We start from the raw sequence: 15557 nt of genomic DNA on the forward strand, positions 1-15557 counted from the left end.
GGTATTAAATTCTGCCTCACACATTAAATTTCATGAAGTGTCAGATTGGTTCCAAAATAGCCATGAAAATTGATTGCGTGGTTGGGATTCGGGGAGCAGTGTGAAGTCTAAAAATTGTTCCGGATTTATTGCATTAATTCCCACTTGGTGTTAGGAGCACATAGAAAATAATTCTGGGTAGGGGTCTGTATACTTTAAAAGCTGAAGAATAAAGACAAATTTCATCAGAACCACTGATTTTAAATCTGTGAGTATTCTTAGCTCCTCTCCAACTAATACTGAGAGGATTGGGGCATTCTGCATGTTATCAGGGTGGCATGGTGGCACAGTGGTTAGCACCACTGCCTCACAGCGCCAGGGACCTGGGTTCGATTTCAGACTTGGGCAACTGTCTGTGTGGAGTTTGCACATTCTCCCTGTGTCTGTGTGGGTTTCCTTCGGGTACTCCGGTTTCCTCCCACAACCCGAAGATGTGTAGGTTAGGTGAACTGACCTCGCTAAATTGCCCATAGTGTTCAGGGATGTGTAGGTTAGGTGAATTGGCCATGCAAAAATGTCCATAGTGTTCAGGGATGTGTACGTTAGGCGAATTGGCCTTGCTAAATTGCCCATAGTGTTCAGGGATGTGCAGGTTAGGTGAATTGGCCTTGCTAAATTACCCATAGTGTTCAGGGATATATAGGTTAGGGTGAATTGACCGTGTTAAATTACCCCTAGTGTTCAAGGATGTGCAGGTTTAGGTGAATTGGCCTTGCTAAATTACCCATAGTGTTCAGGAATGTGCAGGTTATGGTGAATTGGCCTTGGTAAATTGCCCGTAGTGTTCAGGGATGTGTAGGTTAGGTGAATTGGCCTTGCTAAATTACCCATAGTGTTCAGGGCTGTGCAGGTTAGGTGAATTTGACTTGCTAAATTGCCCATAGTGTTCAGTGATGTGTAGTTTAGGTGCATTCGTCAGGGGTAAAAAGAGTTTGGTGAATGGGTCTGGATGGGTTACTTTTTGGAGGGTAGGTGTGGACTTGTGTGTCGAAGGGCCTGTTTCCACACTGTCGGGAATCTACTTCTAAAAACCTTCCGGGGCCATGGCAATCCATTGTGTAGTCAATGCACCCACAGAAATGGGACCATCTCCTGTTAGCCACGTCGTAATAGGGCTCCTTGGGGGAGTTGTGGGGGCTGGGGACTGTCATTTGAGAAAGAGCTAATCCAAAAAGCATCTTTCACATCTGCAGGAAGCTACAGAGGACCTAACAGTCATTAAAACCTTTTTGAAGGGGAGTCAGTCCTGTACTGTAGGCATCCAAGTAAGGCAGCCAAGTCAGGGACAGCAAGATCCCGCACGCAGCAACCTGATCAGGTGGACAGTTGATCCGATTATAGTGTTTGCTGTTGGACAATGTTCACAAGGACACCAAAAACCTCCCCTGCTATTTTTTGAATGCAGTTTATAGGATATTTTACCAGCACCGTGGTGATAATAGTAATGTAGAAAATCACTAAAAATCCTTAGACAGCACCTTCCAGTACCACAAACACTTCCATCTAGAAAGACAAGGGCAGCAGATACATGGGAACACCACCCCTTGCAAGTTCCCCTCCAAGCCACTCACCATCCTGACTTGAAAATATACCTCCATTCCTTCACTGTCATTGGGTCAACATCCTGGAACTCCATTTCTCAGAGCATTGAGTCATAAACTCATACTGCATGGAAACACACCCTTCAGTCCAACTTGTTCATGCTGACTAGGTTTCCCAAACTAAACTAATCAGTCCCATTTGCCTGCGTTTGGCCCATATCTCTCTCAACCTTTCTTATTCATGTACTTGTCCAATGTTTTTTAAATGTTGTCAATGTACCCACATCTATCACTTCCTCTTGCAATTCATACCATCCATGAACCATTCTGTGTGTGAAAACATTGCCCCTCAAGTCCTTTTTGAATGTTTCTCCTGTTCACCTTAAAATGATGCCCTCTAGTTTTGAACTGCCCTACCTTATAGAAAAGACCTTTACAATTCACCTTATCTTGTCCCAATTATTTTATAAATCTCTGCAAGGTCACCCCTCAACCCCATATGCTCCAGTGAAAAATGTCTCAACCCCATGGCATGGTGGCACAGTGGTTAGCACTGCTGCCTCACAGCACCAGGGTCCCAGGGTCAATTCCAACCTTGGGTGGCTGCCTGTGTGGAGTTTGCACATTCTTCCCATGTCTGAGTGGTGCTCTGGTTTCCTCCCACAATCCAAAGATGTGCAGGTTACGTGAATTGGCCATGCTAAATTGCCTGTAGTGTTTGGTGCATTAGTCAGAGGTAAATGTAGGGTAATTGGTCTGGGTGGGTTGCTCTTCGGAGGGCCGGTGTGGACTTGTTGGGCCGAAGGGCCTGTTTCTACGCTGTAGGGAATCTAATCTTCTCTTCATAACTGAAATCCTCCAGTCCCAATAAGATCCTTGTAAATCTTTTGTGCACCTTTTCCAATTTATTAATATCCTTCCCGTAGTCGGGGACCAGAATTGTACACAGTATTCCAAAAGTGCCTCACCAATGTCCTATATATCCGCAACATGCCATCCCAACACTTATACTCAAAGGTCTCAGCAATGAAGGTGATGTGTTAAATGCCTTCTGTACCACCTTGTCTACCTGTGATGCCACTTTGAAAGAACGATGTACCTGAACCCCTTGATCTCTCTGTTCGACAACACTACCCAAGGCTCTACCATTAAATGTGTAAGTCTTACCCTTGTTTGTCTTAATAAAATGCAACACCTCACATTTATCCAAATTAAACTCCATCTGCTACTCTTCAACCCACTGGACCAAGATCTCTTTGCAATCTTAGATATCTTCTTCACTGTCTACTACACCACCAACTTTGGTGTCATCTGCAAACTCACTAACCATGCTTCCTATATTCTCATCCAAATCATTTATATAAATGACTAACAACAGTGGACCCAGCACCGACCCCTGCAGAACACTGCTGGTCACCGGCTTCCAGTCGGTAAAACAGCCCTCCACCACCACCCTCTATCTCCTACAGTCAAGGCAATTTTGCATCCAATTGGCTAGCTTTCTCTGGATCCCATGTGATCTAACCTTACAGACCAAGATTAGTGTGGTGCTGGAAATTCACAGCAGGTCAGGCAGTATCCGAGGAGCAGGAAAATCTACGTTGCGGCAGGAGCCCTTCATCAAGATTGTCCGAAATGTTGACTTTCCTGCTTCTCGGATGCTGCCTGACTTGCTGTGCATTTCCAGCACCACTCTAATCTTAACTCTAATCTCCAGCATTTGCAGTCCTCACTGTTGCCTAAACTTACGGGGCCAGTCTACCATGTGGAGTATTGTCAAAGGCCTTACTAAAGTCCATGTAGACAATGTCTACCACTCTGCCCCTATTTTACCCTGCCACTGATATGAGACTGACTGCTCTATAATTCCCTGTTTATTCTCCCCCACCTTGCTTGAAATGTGGAACCGCATCAGCTGTTCTCCAATCCTCCAACACCTCCCCTGCGGCTAAAGATGGTTTAAAACTTTGGTCCGTGTAATTTCCTCCCTCATCTCCCACAACAACCCGGGATACAACCCAGCTGAACCTGGGGATTTGTCCACTTTTTATATATGCAATACCTCCTTACTTCTTACATCAATCTGCTCAAGAACTTTGCTGTCCATCTTCTTAAATCCTGCGCTTGCATCCTCCTTTGCCCAAATGAAAACAGATGTGAAATATTAATTTAACACTCTACCAATGTCCTGCAGCTTCACACACTACAGACTGACCCCTTGGTGATTATGATGTTCCTTATTATTCTCTTCCCATTGATATACTTGTAAAATATCCTAGAATGCTCCCTAATCTTGCCTGACAGCGTTTTCTGCAATGGTTGGATTTCACCCAGAACATTGGCACAACAATGACATCTCAAGTTCCTTCCAAATCTCCAATGCATAAAGCAGGGATGAATGCAAGCCCTGACTTTCTTCAACATCTCCTGCAGCAGAAAATGTAAGACCACTGACAGAGTTTATGCACACGCCCAACCTGATAGACGTCATTTCAGCTCTGAAGAAAAGTTATACCGAAAAAAATGTTAACTCTGTTTCTCTCTCCACGGACCCTGCTGATTTCATTCAGCACTTTACACATTTGCTGAATTATTTTCAACATCTGGTAACTTTCAACTCACACAAAGGCATAAGAAAAACTCATCCATACTGAGGCACTTTTAGAGAGACAGTACTGAGGGAGTGCTGCACTGTCGGAGAGTCAGTGCTGAGGGAGTGCTGCACTGTCGGAGAGTCAGTGCTGAGGGAGGGCTGCACTGTCGGAGGGTCAGTGCTGAGGGAGTGCTTCACTGTCGGAGAGTCAGTGCTGAGGGAATGCTGCACTGTCGGAGGGTCAGTGCTGAGGGAGTGCTGCACTGTCGGAGGGTCAGTGCTGAGGGAGTGCTGCTCTGTAGGAGGGTCAGTGCTGAGGGAGTGCCGCACTGTCAGAGGGTCAGCACTGAGGGAGTGCTGCACTGTCGGAGAGTCAGTGCTGAGGGAGTGCCGCACTATCGGAGAGTCAGTGCTGAGGGAGTGCTGCACTGTCGGAGGGTCAGCACTGAGGGAGTGCTGCACTGTTGGAGGGACAGTGCTGAGGGAGTGCTGCACTGTCGGAGGGTCAGTGCTGAGGGAGTGCCACACTGTCAGAGGGTCAGTGCTGAGGGAGGGTTGCACTGTCGGAGGGTCAGCGCTGAGGGACTGCTGCACTGTCGGAGAGTCAGTGCTGAGGGAGTGCTGCACTGTCGGAGGGTCAGTGCTGAGGGAGGGCCGCACTGTCAGAGGGTCAGCGCTGAGGGAGTGCTGCACTGTCGGAGGGTCAGTGCTGAGGGAGTGCTGCTCTGTAGGAGGGTCAGTGCTGAGGGAGTGCTGCACTGTCGGAGGGTCAGTGCTGAGGGAGTGCTGCACTGTCGGAGGGTCAGTGCTGAGGGAGTGCTGCTCTGTAGGAGGGTCAGTGCTGAGAAAGTGCTGCACTGTAGGAGGTTCAGGGCTGAGGGAGTGCTGCACTGTCAGGAGGGTCAGTGCTGAGGGAGTGCCGCACTGTCGGAGAGTCAGTGCTGAGGGAGTGCTGCACTGTAGGAGGGTCAGTGCTGATGGAGTGCTGCACTGTAGGAGGGTCAGTGCTGAGAAAGTGCCGAACTGTCAGAGGGTCTGTGCTGAGAAAGTGCTGCACTGTCGGGGGGTCTGTGCTGAGAAAGTGCTGCACTGTCAGAGAGTCTGTGCTGAGGGAATGCTGCACTGTCAGAGACTCAGTGCTGAGGGAGTGCCGCACTGTCGGAGGGTCAGTGCTGAGGGAGTGCCGCACTGTCAGAGGGTCAGTGCTGAGGGAGTGCCGCACTGTCGGAGGGTCTGTGCTGAGGGAGTGCCACAAAGTCAGAGGGTCAGTGCTGAGGGAGTGCCGCACTATCGGAGAGTCAGTGCTGAGGGAGTGCTGCACTGTAGGAGGGTCAGTGCTGAGAAAGTGCCGCACTGTCGAGGGTCTGTGCTGAGGGAATGCTGCACTGTTGGAGGGTCAGTGCTGAGGGATTGCCGCACTGTTGGTGAGTCAGTGCTGAGGGAGTGCCGCACTGTCAGAGGGTCAGTGCTGAGGGAGTGCAGTACTGACGGAGGGTCAGTGCTGGGGGAATATTGCATGTCGGAGGGTCAGTAGAAGGGGAGTGCTGTACTGTTGGAAGGAATGGCACTATGTTCAATTATATTGTTGATGGTTTGCTACACTGTCAGAGAATTAGAATTAGAAGAATTAGGTTTGTAAAACTCTACAATGTCACCAACGCATGGCACCATCTTAGGTATAAAGTATCCATGCACAAATCTTAGGCACAAAAAATAGAGAAAATAAAGAAAAAAGTTACACTACATTTCAGATATACATAGAACAAGTATAAGAGGGAATTTTATTTGAGTCAGTATTGAGGAGTGGTGCTGTGTGTATCTATTTTTGATAAGATAATATTTCCTGTTTCAGGTCCATCATTTTCATTGCCTAGAGGATACTTGGAAGGAACAGAAAAACACAATGATGTTACCTGAAGATGACTGAACATTGCTGTGTGGTGGTTACATTACTAATTTTATGTTCCTTAATATCTGCACTAATAAATTTGAGAACGTGAGCGTTAATCTCACAGCAGTTGGAGAATTTGAATTTAATTCCAGTGAGAACACACTGGCATCAGTTCGTGTCAGATTGTCATAAAAATCCATCTGCTTCCTGCATGTTTTCTGTGGAAGTAAATCTGCCATCTTTGCCCAGTCTGGGTTTAGATTCCAATCGCACAACAATTTAAATGACACTTAGCATCCCACTCCGTTGTCAGGGAAACGAGGGATGTGCAATAAACTCCAGTCAAGCCCATATCTGACAATAAGCAAATAAAAATGTGAAATCATCACAACTCTTTAAGTATACGTCAGGCACTGCTCAGATCTGCTGACTCATATTTTCATACGTTGAAAAAGCTAATCTTTCTGCACTAACAATATGTTTTATCAGTTCTATTTTTCCTAATAAGCTGCTGCAAATGGCAAACACATCACATTTATTTCGGTTAGAATCCATGGGTCTCAGGCTCTGTGAGGAAGAGAAATAAATGTTTTGCACTTTGAGTCATCAAGCTTTTACATCACATAAAGCAGCCCTTCAACCCATCATGTCTATACTGGTCCTCAAACATCCATTTGTACTCATCCCATTTCCCAGTGCTTGACCTGTAGCCTTATATTTATGTAAATACTTAGACTCAGAGAGTCATTCAGCACAGAAACAGCCCCTCGGGTCCATCCAGTCTGCTCCGACCATGTTCCCAACTAAACTAGACCCATTTGCCCTGTATCCCTCCAATGTATGTACTTATCCAAATGCTGTTGAAATGTTGTAAATGTACCCCCTCCATCACATCCTTTAGCAGCTCATTCCACACACAAACCACTCTGTGTGTAAAAAGGTTGCCCCTCAATACCTTTTTAAATCTTTCTCTTCTCAGCTCAGAACTGTGCTCCCTCATTTTGTCATGAACCTGGCCTGGTGAAAAGACCTTTGCTATTGACCTTATCTAGTGCCCCTCATGATTTTATAAACCTTTACAAGGTCGCCCCTCAACCTCCTACACTCCCGTTCTGCACTGTAAATGGGCCATCATGCTGTGGAATAAACAGGAACATCTCACGTGCAACAAATATTATGCTGGTTTAATGATTTATTATCTGGATTAGACAAAGATTAGTAAGATTTAGAATTAGTCACTAGCTATGGGAATATGGATAGCCTAGTGAATTGATTCCTGCATCAACACAGGTTAATGTTTTAAATGTCTTGAGGATTCCCACCCCTTTTTATTTCTTTGTGTTTCTAAATTTTTTCCCCTAAGAGTTTGTATTTAAGAATCTGTACTTAGGTATATTTTTACCAAAGATGGTGCTATAAATGGTGATTTATAAACTTTTCACTGTACTCATTTGTCTACATGTGACCGTAAAGCTAATTCGAATTTGAATTCTACCATTCTTTTAATTTTCCAGAGACCCACACCACTTGGTGAAAATTTATTTCCTCAAGTCCTGTCTAAACGTCCTGCTGTTTACCTTAAAACTGTTCCTCCAGATTGTTGAATCATTTACTAATAGGAAATGGTTCTCCCTATCTACTCTCTCCATGCCCCTCAGAACTTTATACACTTCAAACAGCCTACTCTGTTCGAAGGAAAACATCCCCTGCCGATCAGCCTCTCTTCATCACTAAATCACTCCATCCAAAGCAATATCCTGGTGAATCTCCTCTGCATGCCCTCCAGTGCAATCTCATCTTTTATACAATGCGTAGAACATAGAACAATACAGCACAGAACAGACCCTTCGGCCCTCGATGTTGCACCAACCTGTGAACCAATCTAAGCCCACCCCACTACACTATCCCAACATGATCCATGGTATTATCCAAAGATTGTTTAAATGCCCCTAATGTGGCTGAATTAACTACATTGGCAGGCAGAACATTCCACACCCTTACCACTCCCTGAGTGAAGAATCTGCCTCTGACATCTGTCTTAAATCAATTTGTAGTTATGCCCCCTCGTACACGCTGACATCACCATCCGAGGAAAAAGACTCTCACTGTCTACCCTATCTAATCCTCTGATCATCTTGTACGTCTTTATCAAATCCCCTCTTAGCCTTCTTCTCTCCAATGCAGTGACCAGACAGCACACAGTACTCCAGCAGTGGCCTAACTAACTTTATATGCAGCTCCAACATAACTTTCTTGTTCCTGTATTTAAAGCCTTGATTGATAGAGGCAGATATCCATATGCTTTTGTAACCACACCGTCGACTTGTCCTATCTGCTTCCTTCAAGGATGTATGGGCACGCACAGCGAGGTCCTTCTAATCCTCTCTATTTCCAAGGACCCCACCATTCAATGTGTACTCCCTTTCCTTGTTAGTCCTTCCAAGCTACATTGCATCCCACTTTTGAAGACCTTCATCCACCTATTGCATTCCCAGGTACCGTCCCCCCAGCCCCACCCCTCCCCCATTTATCTCTCAGCACACTTGCCCACCACCTGACATTCCTGATGAATCAACTCTTCTGATCCTTGGATGCTGCCTGATTGGTTGTGCTTTTCCAGTGGCACACTTTTTCACTCTATATCATTCTGTAGTCTAAGGCTTTCCTCCTCATTATTTAACATGCCATCAATTTTGGTGTCAACCACAAACGTATTGATCATACCTCCTACATTCACACCTTTGTAATCAAGTAGAAATATCATTTTATTATTATTAGCACAATGATCTCCAGAGTAGTAACCAGGAAATATCTTTATGAAGATCAGCATTTTCAGATGAGAGAATGTCATGTGATGAACACACAGGATTAGGTCCAACAGCAATGACAACTATAAGGCTTTAATCAGTGTTTGCTGATTCCACAACCTTCAGCAGCAGAGAGAATGGCAAATGGGAAAATTCACCTCCACACACTTTCAGACCCAGCCAAATGACGGATGACATCATACGTAAAGCCCACACTGTGGGTGTGCACAGGGGAAGCAGGTGCAAGTTTGAAGTAGGGTTCAGCAGGGGGTAGTGAGGGAGTGGGGGCAATCAGGTGGGGAGTGACAACTGGGGAAAGGGAGGGTAATGAGGTAAGGAGTGAGGCGAAGGGAGAAAACCCTGGGGCCTGGATCAAAACAAAACAAACCATAGTAACTCAGAATTCAGAGTTATTTCAACTTAGAAGGGAGCCATTTGGCTAATCACCCCTGCACCGGTTCTGTTATCTCATGTCAAACTCCTGCCTTTTCCCAATGCCCTATACACCATTTCCATCCAAATAATTATCCAATGCTTCAAAAACATCTGCCTCCTCCACGTTTCCAGGCATTGTATCCCATACCCTAACATCTCACTGAGTGAAAAAGTCTTTTTCTCATGCCTCCCCCTTGCAGCTTGTGCACATCACTTTAAATCTATGCCTTCTTGTTCTTGTTCCTTTTAAAAGTGAAAACAGTACTCTGTCCAGCCCGTTCATGATTTTGAAAACCTAGAACATAGAAAAGTACAGCACAGAACAGGCCCTTTGGCCCACAATGTTGTGCTGAGGATTAATCCTAATGTAAAATATAATAACCTAACCTACGCACCCCTCAACTCACTGCTATCCATGTGCATGTCCAGCAGTTGCTTAAATGTCCCTAATGACTCTGCTTCCACCACCACCGCTGGCAATGCATTCCATGCATTCACAACTCTCTGCATAAAGAACCTACCTCTGACGTCCCCTCTATACCTTTCTCCTAATATCTTAAAACGATGACCCCTCATGGCAGTCAATCATGCCCTGGGGAAAAGTCTCTGGCTATCAATTCTATCCATGCCTCTCATTGCCCTTATACCTCGATCCTGTCACCTCTCTTCCTCCATCTCTTCAAAGACAAAAGTCCGAGCTCAGTCAACCTCTCTTTGTAAGGCAAGCCCTCCAGTCCAGCAGCATCCTGGTAACCACCTTTGTACCCTCTCCAAAGCCTCCATATCTTTCCAATAATAGGGCGACCAGAATTGGACATAATATTCCAATTGTGGTCTCACCAGGGTTTTGTAGAGCTGCAGCAAAACCTTGCAGATCTTAAACTCGATCCCCGGTTAATGAAAGCCAAAACACTCCAGTGAACCCTATCCACTTCGGTGGTAACTTTGAGGGATCTATGCACTTGAACACCAAGATCCCTCTGTTCCTCCACACTGCCAAGAATCCTGTCTTTATTCAAGTTCGACCTTCCAAAATGCATCACTTCGCATTTATCCAGGTTGAACTCCATCTGCCATTTCTCAGCCCAGCTCTGCATCCTGTCTATGTCGCGCTGCAGCCTGCAGTAGCCCTCGATACTATCAACAGCACCTCCAACCTTTGTGTCATCAGCAAATTTACTAACACACCTCTCGACCTCCTCATCCAAGTTATTTATAAAAACTACAAAGAACAGAGGCCCAAGAACAGAGCCCTGCAGGACCCCACTCAACACTGACCTCCAGGCAGAATACTTTCCATCTACAACTACTCTCTGCCTTCTGTTAGCCAACCCATTTTGAATCCAGAGAGATAAATCTCCCTGTATCCCATACTTCCTGACTTTATGAATGAGCTTACCATGGGGAACCTTATCAAATGCCTTGCTGAAGTCCATATACACAACATACACAACGTCGACCTGTCTTGTCACCTCCTCAAAGAACTCAATAAGATTTGTGAGGCATGACCTGCCCCTCACACAGCCATGCTGGCTGCTTTTAATCACGCTATGCTTTTCCAAATAGTCATAAATCCCATCCCTCAGAATTATTTCCAAAACCTTGCTGACCACAGATCTAGCTGATCTGATCTGAACCTCTATCAGATCGCCCCTCAGCCCTCTTCAGTCGAAGCAGAACAGTCTCAAATTCTTCAAACTATCCTCACCATGACGTTTCTCATTCCTGGAACCAATTGCTTTTGCACTCTCTTCACCTCCTCCCTGTAATGTGGTGCCCAGAACTGTGCACTATACTCCAGCTGAGGTCTAACAAGTGTATTGTACAAATTCAACATCATCCCCTTGCACTTGTATTTCTAAATGTTCCTTTCATTTCCTAGCATTGATCTCTCATCAGAACAAACAGACTGGAAGGAACTGAATGCAATGGATATTAAATAAATTATTCACAAATTTCACAAAATTACTGGATGTTATCACACATTTAATTCATCATTTCCCAGGCGCAGCCCATTTACTTTGACAAATTACTGCTTGTGTTCGACTCATTATCTCAGAGTGTTAGACCGTTTCTTAAAGGGCCAGTGAACTCTCCGTAAATTATTTGCAATGTCACCTTAATACAAAACTAACTGAACACTGTAATTTTCAGGCCTGTCAATAAAGTAGTAAAATTGCTCATAGTATCAGTTCTGCCTGGAGCAGTAGTTTTACAATTATGTTAATCTGCTTGTGGAAATTGGGTGTAGTAGATCAATAGACTGAAAACTGCTGAATAATTTGACCACTCTTAAACCGTATTGTTATTATGGATTTATTTAAGTTTTCATCAATTGGACACAAAATTTTTAAAAATGGCTGCCAAGAGTCATGTGATTTTTTTTCCCAATTGTCAAGTTGTTGGAAGGTTCCAAGTGGAATGCAGACAAACATTTGAGACACGTGAAGATATTTGAAATTCAACAAAAACATCCACCAAAGGTAAGACAGATACCCGTTGTGAATGGAGGTTATTGGATACAGATTGACAATTCCTTGGAAGTGTGACCAGGTCTTTATTTCCTCACCAACCTGGAAGAATGACTCTATTACTCATGGTTCAGCAAATAAAGAAGCTAAACAATCTAGTAGCATGTGGAAGACAAACCGAGAGCATGATTTTACACGGGAGAGTTGATGGTCAGTGTTACTAGCAGTTCAGACCTGGTCTGATATGGATGGTAGAAATATGAGGTGGAAGCTACTTAGATGGGCACACGGTTACACTCACCCGTTACAGAATGCATGAGGTGCCAATGAACTGTAGGACTGATCCCAAGTTGATCCCATTCCAAAAAAGGATCACTGGATCCAAAATATTAACTCTGATTTCTCTCCACAAATGCTGCCAGACCTGCTGAGATTTTCCAGCAAATATTGTTTTTGTTTCCAAGTTGATGAGTGGCTGGTGGAAGTTGGAGGCTATGAGTGAAGCTAAAATCTTCAATGGGAAATTTTTGAAAAATGGTGTGGTACAGTTACACACTGGAAAGGATAGATGTGAGAAAAGAACAGCTGACAACTCAGAAAGATGTGGGTGGACATCATGAGGCACAGCTGTAATGGGAAATCAAAAGTGATAGGAGTAATTTAAATGGAACTTGCAGGAATGTTAGAAAGGTAGCAATAAAGAAAGTTTAAATAATTTAATTTCATAGATAGATTGAGTAAAACACAAAATTGGGTATCTTGGAGAAAACAGTTCTAAAGATATAGAGCTTCCAAATTCAATGTGAAACCTATAGCTGGACAAGTAACTATACCTTTTATTCAATGGGGACTATAGCTGATGATGTTATAACTCAGCAAGGTATAAATGAAGCAACAGTTATCTTTATGAAGCTCTATAAGCTTTTAACATTTACTTTAATTATAAAATACACACACTCTTGAAGGGGCAAGTTTAATAGACAATTTCAGCATCCTGGGAACGCATTGATAATTTCATTACTGATCACTATCAATTCATGGAAAAAAATGAGAGTCTGAAGATTTGAAGGCAGAATTGTTGTTGGAATACTGATGAATCTTTATCAGATTTATTGTGGACCAAAGAAGACTTGACTTTGGAGAAAATTGCTCAGGTGGTGAGAGAGGCAGAAGTCCAGAAACAACACAAATCCATCCTAAGAGGAGTAGATCAATCTTATCATAAAAAATCAGCAGAGTCAATTCTCATAATAAGGAACAAAAACCCTTAAGACATGTGCGTGAAATCATTATATACGAAAGTCAAATTCTAAGAGTTAAAGTCAATGCTGTGAAGCAAGGAAACCTCACAGACATAATCAGTTTGCAGCTTTTATTAAAAGATTGTCATTCATGTGAAGTAATAAATCATTTTGAGAAAATGTGCTGAAGCAGGGCATTGTCACAGGTCAGCAAAAAGACAATTGCCTACTCACAAAAAAAATTGATGAAACAGACCAACCTGCAATAGAATATGTATCCATTGTATTCTTTGGAGAAATTGGTGATTTAACTGATTCATTTTGGAAAGAAGCAATTTATGCCAATGGACACCTTACTAATTATAAGCTTGATACCAAGGTGAGTATCACTATTTTATCAGATTGCATACTAGGCTGGAGAAATACGACAACTGTGCAACTGTTGTAGTTCTGTTCGCCGAGCTGGGAATTTGTGTTACAGACGTTTTATCCCTTGTCTAGGTGACATCCTCAGTGCTTGGGAGCTTCCTAGACAGGGGACGAAACGTCTGCAACACAAATTCGCAGCTCGGCGAACAGAACCACAACAACAGCAGAGAGTGGCGCGAGCTGGGCGGAAGTGAGGTTGGAGCGCAGAGCTGGTCGGGAAGCAGAGAGCGGCGCAAGCTGGGCGGAAGTGAGGTTGGAGCGCAGAGCTGGTCGGGAAGGTAAGTGATTGATATTTGAGTGGGTGTGTTCTAGACCCCAGGCCCTACTATGTAGGGCCTGGGGTCTAGAACACACCCACTCAAATATCAATCACTTACCTTCCCGACCAGCTCTGCGCTCCAACCTCACTTCCGCCCAGCTCGCGCCGCTCTCTGCTTCCCGACCAGCTCTGCGCTCCAACCTCACTTCCGCCCAGCTCGCGCCACTCTCTGCTGTTGTTGTGGTTCTGTTCGCCGAGCTGCGAATTTGTGTTGCAGACGTTTCGTCCCCTGTCTAGGAAGCTCCCAAGCACTGAGGATGTCACCTAGACAAGGGATAAAACGTCTGTAACACAAATTCCCAGCTCGGCGAACAGAACTACAACAGTAGGGCCTCCCTCCCATCCCCTTCCTCTAACCTAATTTTAAAGTCCACAGGTAAGCTACTCAGTGTTCTTGCTTTCGGAGACAAGGTGTAGAGTAATGGCAGCGCAGGCAGTGGAATGTTCCTCCTGCAGGATGTTCGAGGTAGGGGTGACCACCGATACTCCTGCCGACTTCATCTGCAGGAAATGCAGTCAGATCCTGCTCCTCACAGAACGAGTTAAGGAACTGGAACTGGAGTTGGATGAACTGAGGATTATTCGAGAGGCTGAGAGGGTGATAGATAGAAGCTACAAGGACATTGCTACGCCAGAGAACAGAGGTAGCTGGGTAACAGTTAGAGGTGGGAAGGGGAGGAAGCAGGCAGTGCAGGGATCCCCTGTGGTCGCTCTCCTAAACAATAAGTATACCGCTTTGGATACTGTTGGGGGGGACGGCCTAGCAGGGGTAAGCTGCAGTGACCGGGTCTGTGGCGCGAGGTCTGGCTCTGAGACTCAGAAGGGAAAGAGGGAGAGGAGGAGAGCGTTAGTTATAGGAGACTCTATAGTTAGAGGGACAGACAGGCGGTTCTGTGGACATGGGCGAGACTCTCGGATGGTTTGTTGCCTCCCGGGTGCCAGGGTCCGAGACGTCTCGGACCGTGTCTTCAGAATCCTTAAGGGGGAGGGTGTGCAGCCAGAAGTCGTGGTGCACGTTGGCACCAACGACATAGGTAGGAAGAGGGGTGGGGTGGTCATTCAGGAGCTCAGGGAGTTAGGCTGGAAGCTAAAAGCTAGGACAGACAGAGTCGTCATCTCTGGGTTGTTGCCGGTCCCACGTGACAGTGAGGCAAGGAATCGGGAGAGTGTGCGGTTGAACACGTGGCTGCAAGGCTGGTGTAGGAGGGAGGGCTTCAGGTATTTGGACAATTGGACTGCATTCTGGGGAAGGTGGGACCTGTACAAGCAGGACGGGTTGCACCTGAACCAGAAGGGCACCAATATCCTGGGGGGTAGGTTTGCTAGCACTCTTCGGGGGGGTTTAAACTAATTTGGCAGAGGGATGGGATCCGGACTCGTAGTCCAGCAAGTAGGCTAGCTGTTTGTCAGGATGCCCAAGAATGTAGGGAGGCTGTGAAGAAGGTAGCACTGACAGGGAATACTTGCGGACACAGAGATGGGTTCAAGTGCGTATACTTCAACGCAAGGAGTATCAGAAATAAGGTGGGTGAACTTAAGGCGTGGATCGGTACCTGGGACTATGATGTTGTGGCCATCGCGGAAACGTGGATAGAAGAGGGACAGGAATGGTTGTTGGAGATTCCTGGTTACAGATGTTTCAGTAAGATTAGGGATGGTGGTAAAAAAGGAGGGGGGGTGGCGTTGCTAATTAGAAATGGTATAACGGCTGCAGAAAGGCAGTTCGAGGGGGATCTGCCTTTGGAGGTAGTATGGGCTGAAGTCAGAAATAGGAAAGGTGCAGTCACCTTG

General features: G+C 45.3%; 1 long non-coding RNA gene across 2 annotated transcripts in view; it reads left to right on the forward strand.

Annotated features, from left to right (window-relative positions):
• The window catches only part of LOC148147603 (uncharacterized), a 36107-nt gene extending 29933 nt beyond the window's left edge, over positions 1–6174 (forward strand). For both annotated transcript variants that reach the window (XR_015759460.1, XR_015759461.1), the window contains exon 4: positions 6026–6174. This is a non-coding gene — a long non-coding RNA (uncharacterized LOC148147603). The remainder of the gene's footprint in view (positions 1–6025) is intronic.
• Positions 6175–15557: the final 9383 nt, after the last annotated feature.

Source organism: Chiloscyllium plagiosum, unplaced genomic scaffold (genome assembly GCF_037043375.1).
Source record: "Chiloscyllium plagiosum isolate Xiang-an unplaced genomic scaffold, Cpla_swu_hap1 HiC_scaffold_15, whole genome shotgun sequence".
NCBI lineage: Eukaryota > Metazoa > Chordata > Chondrichthyes > Orectolobiformes > Hemiscylliidae > Chiloscyllium > Chiloscyllium plagiosum.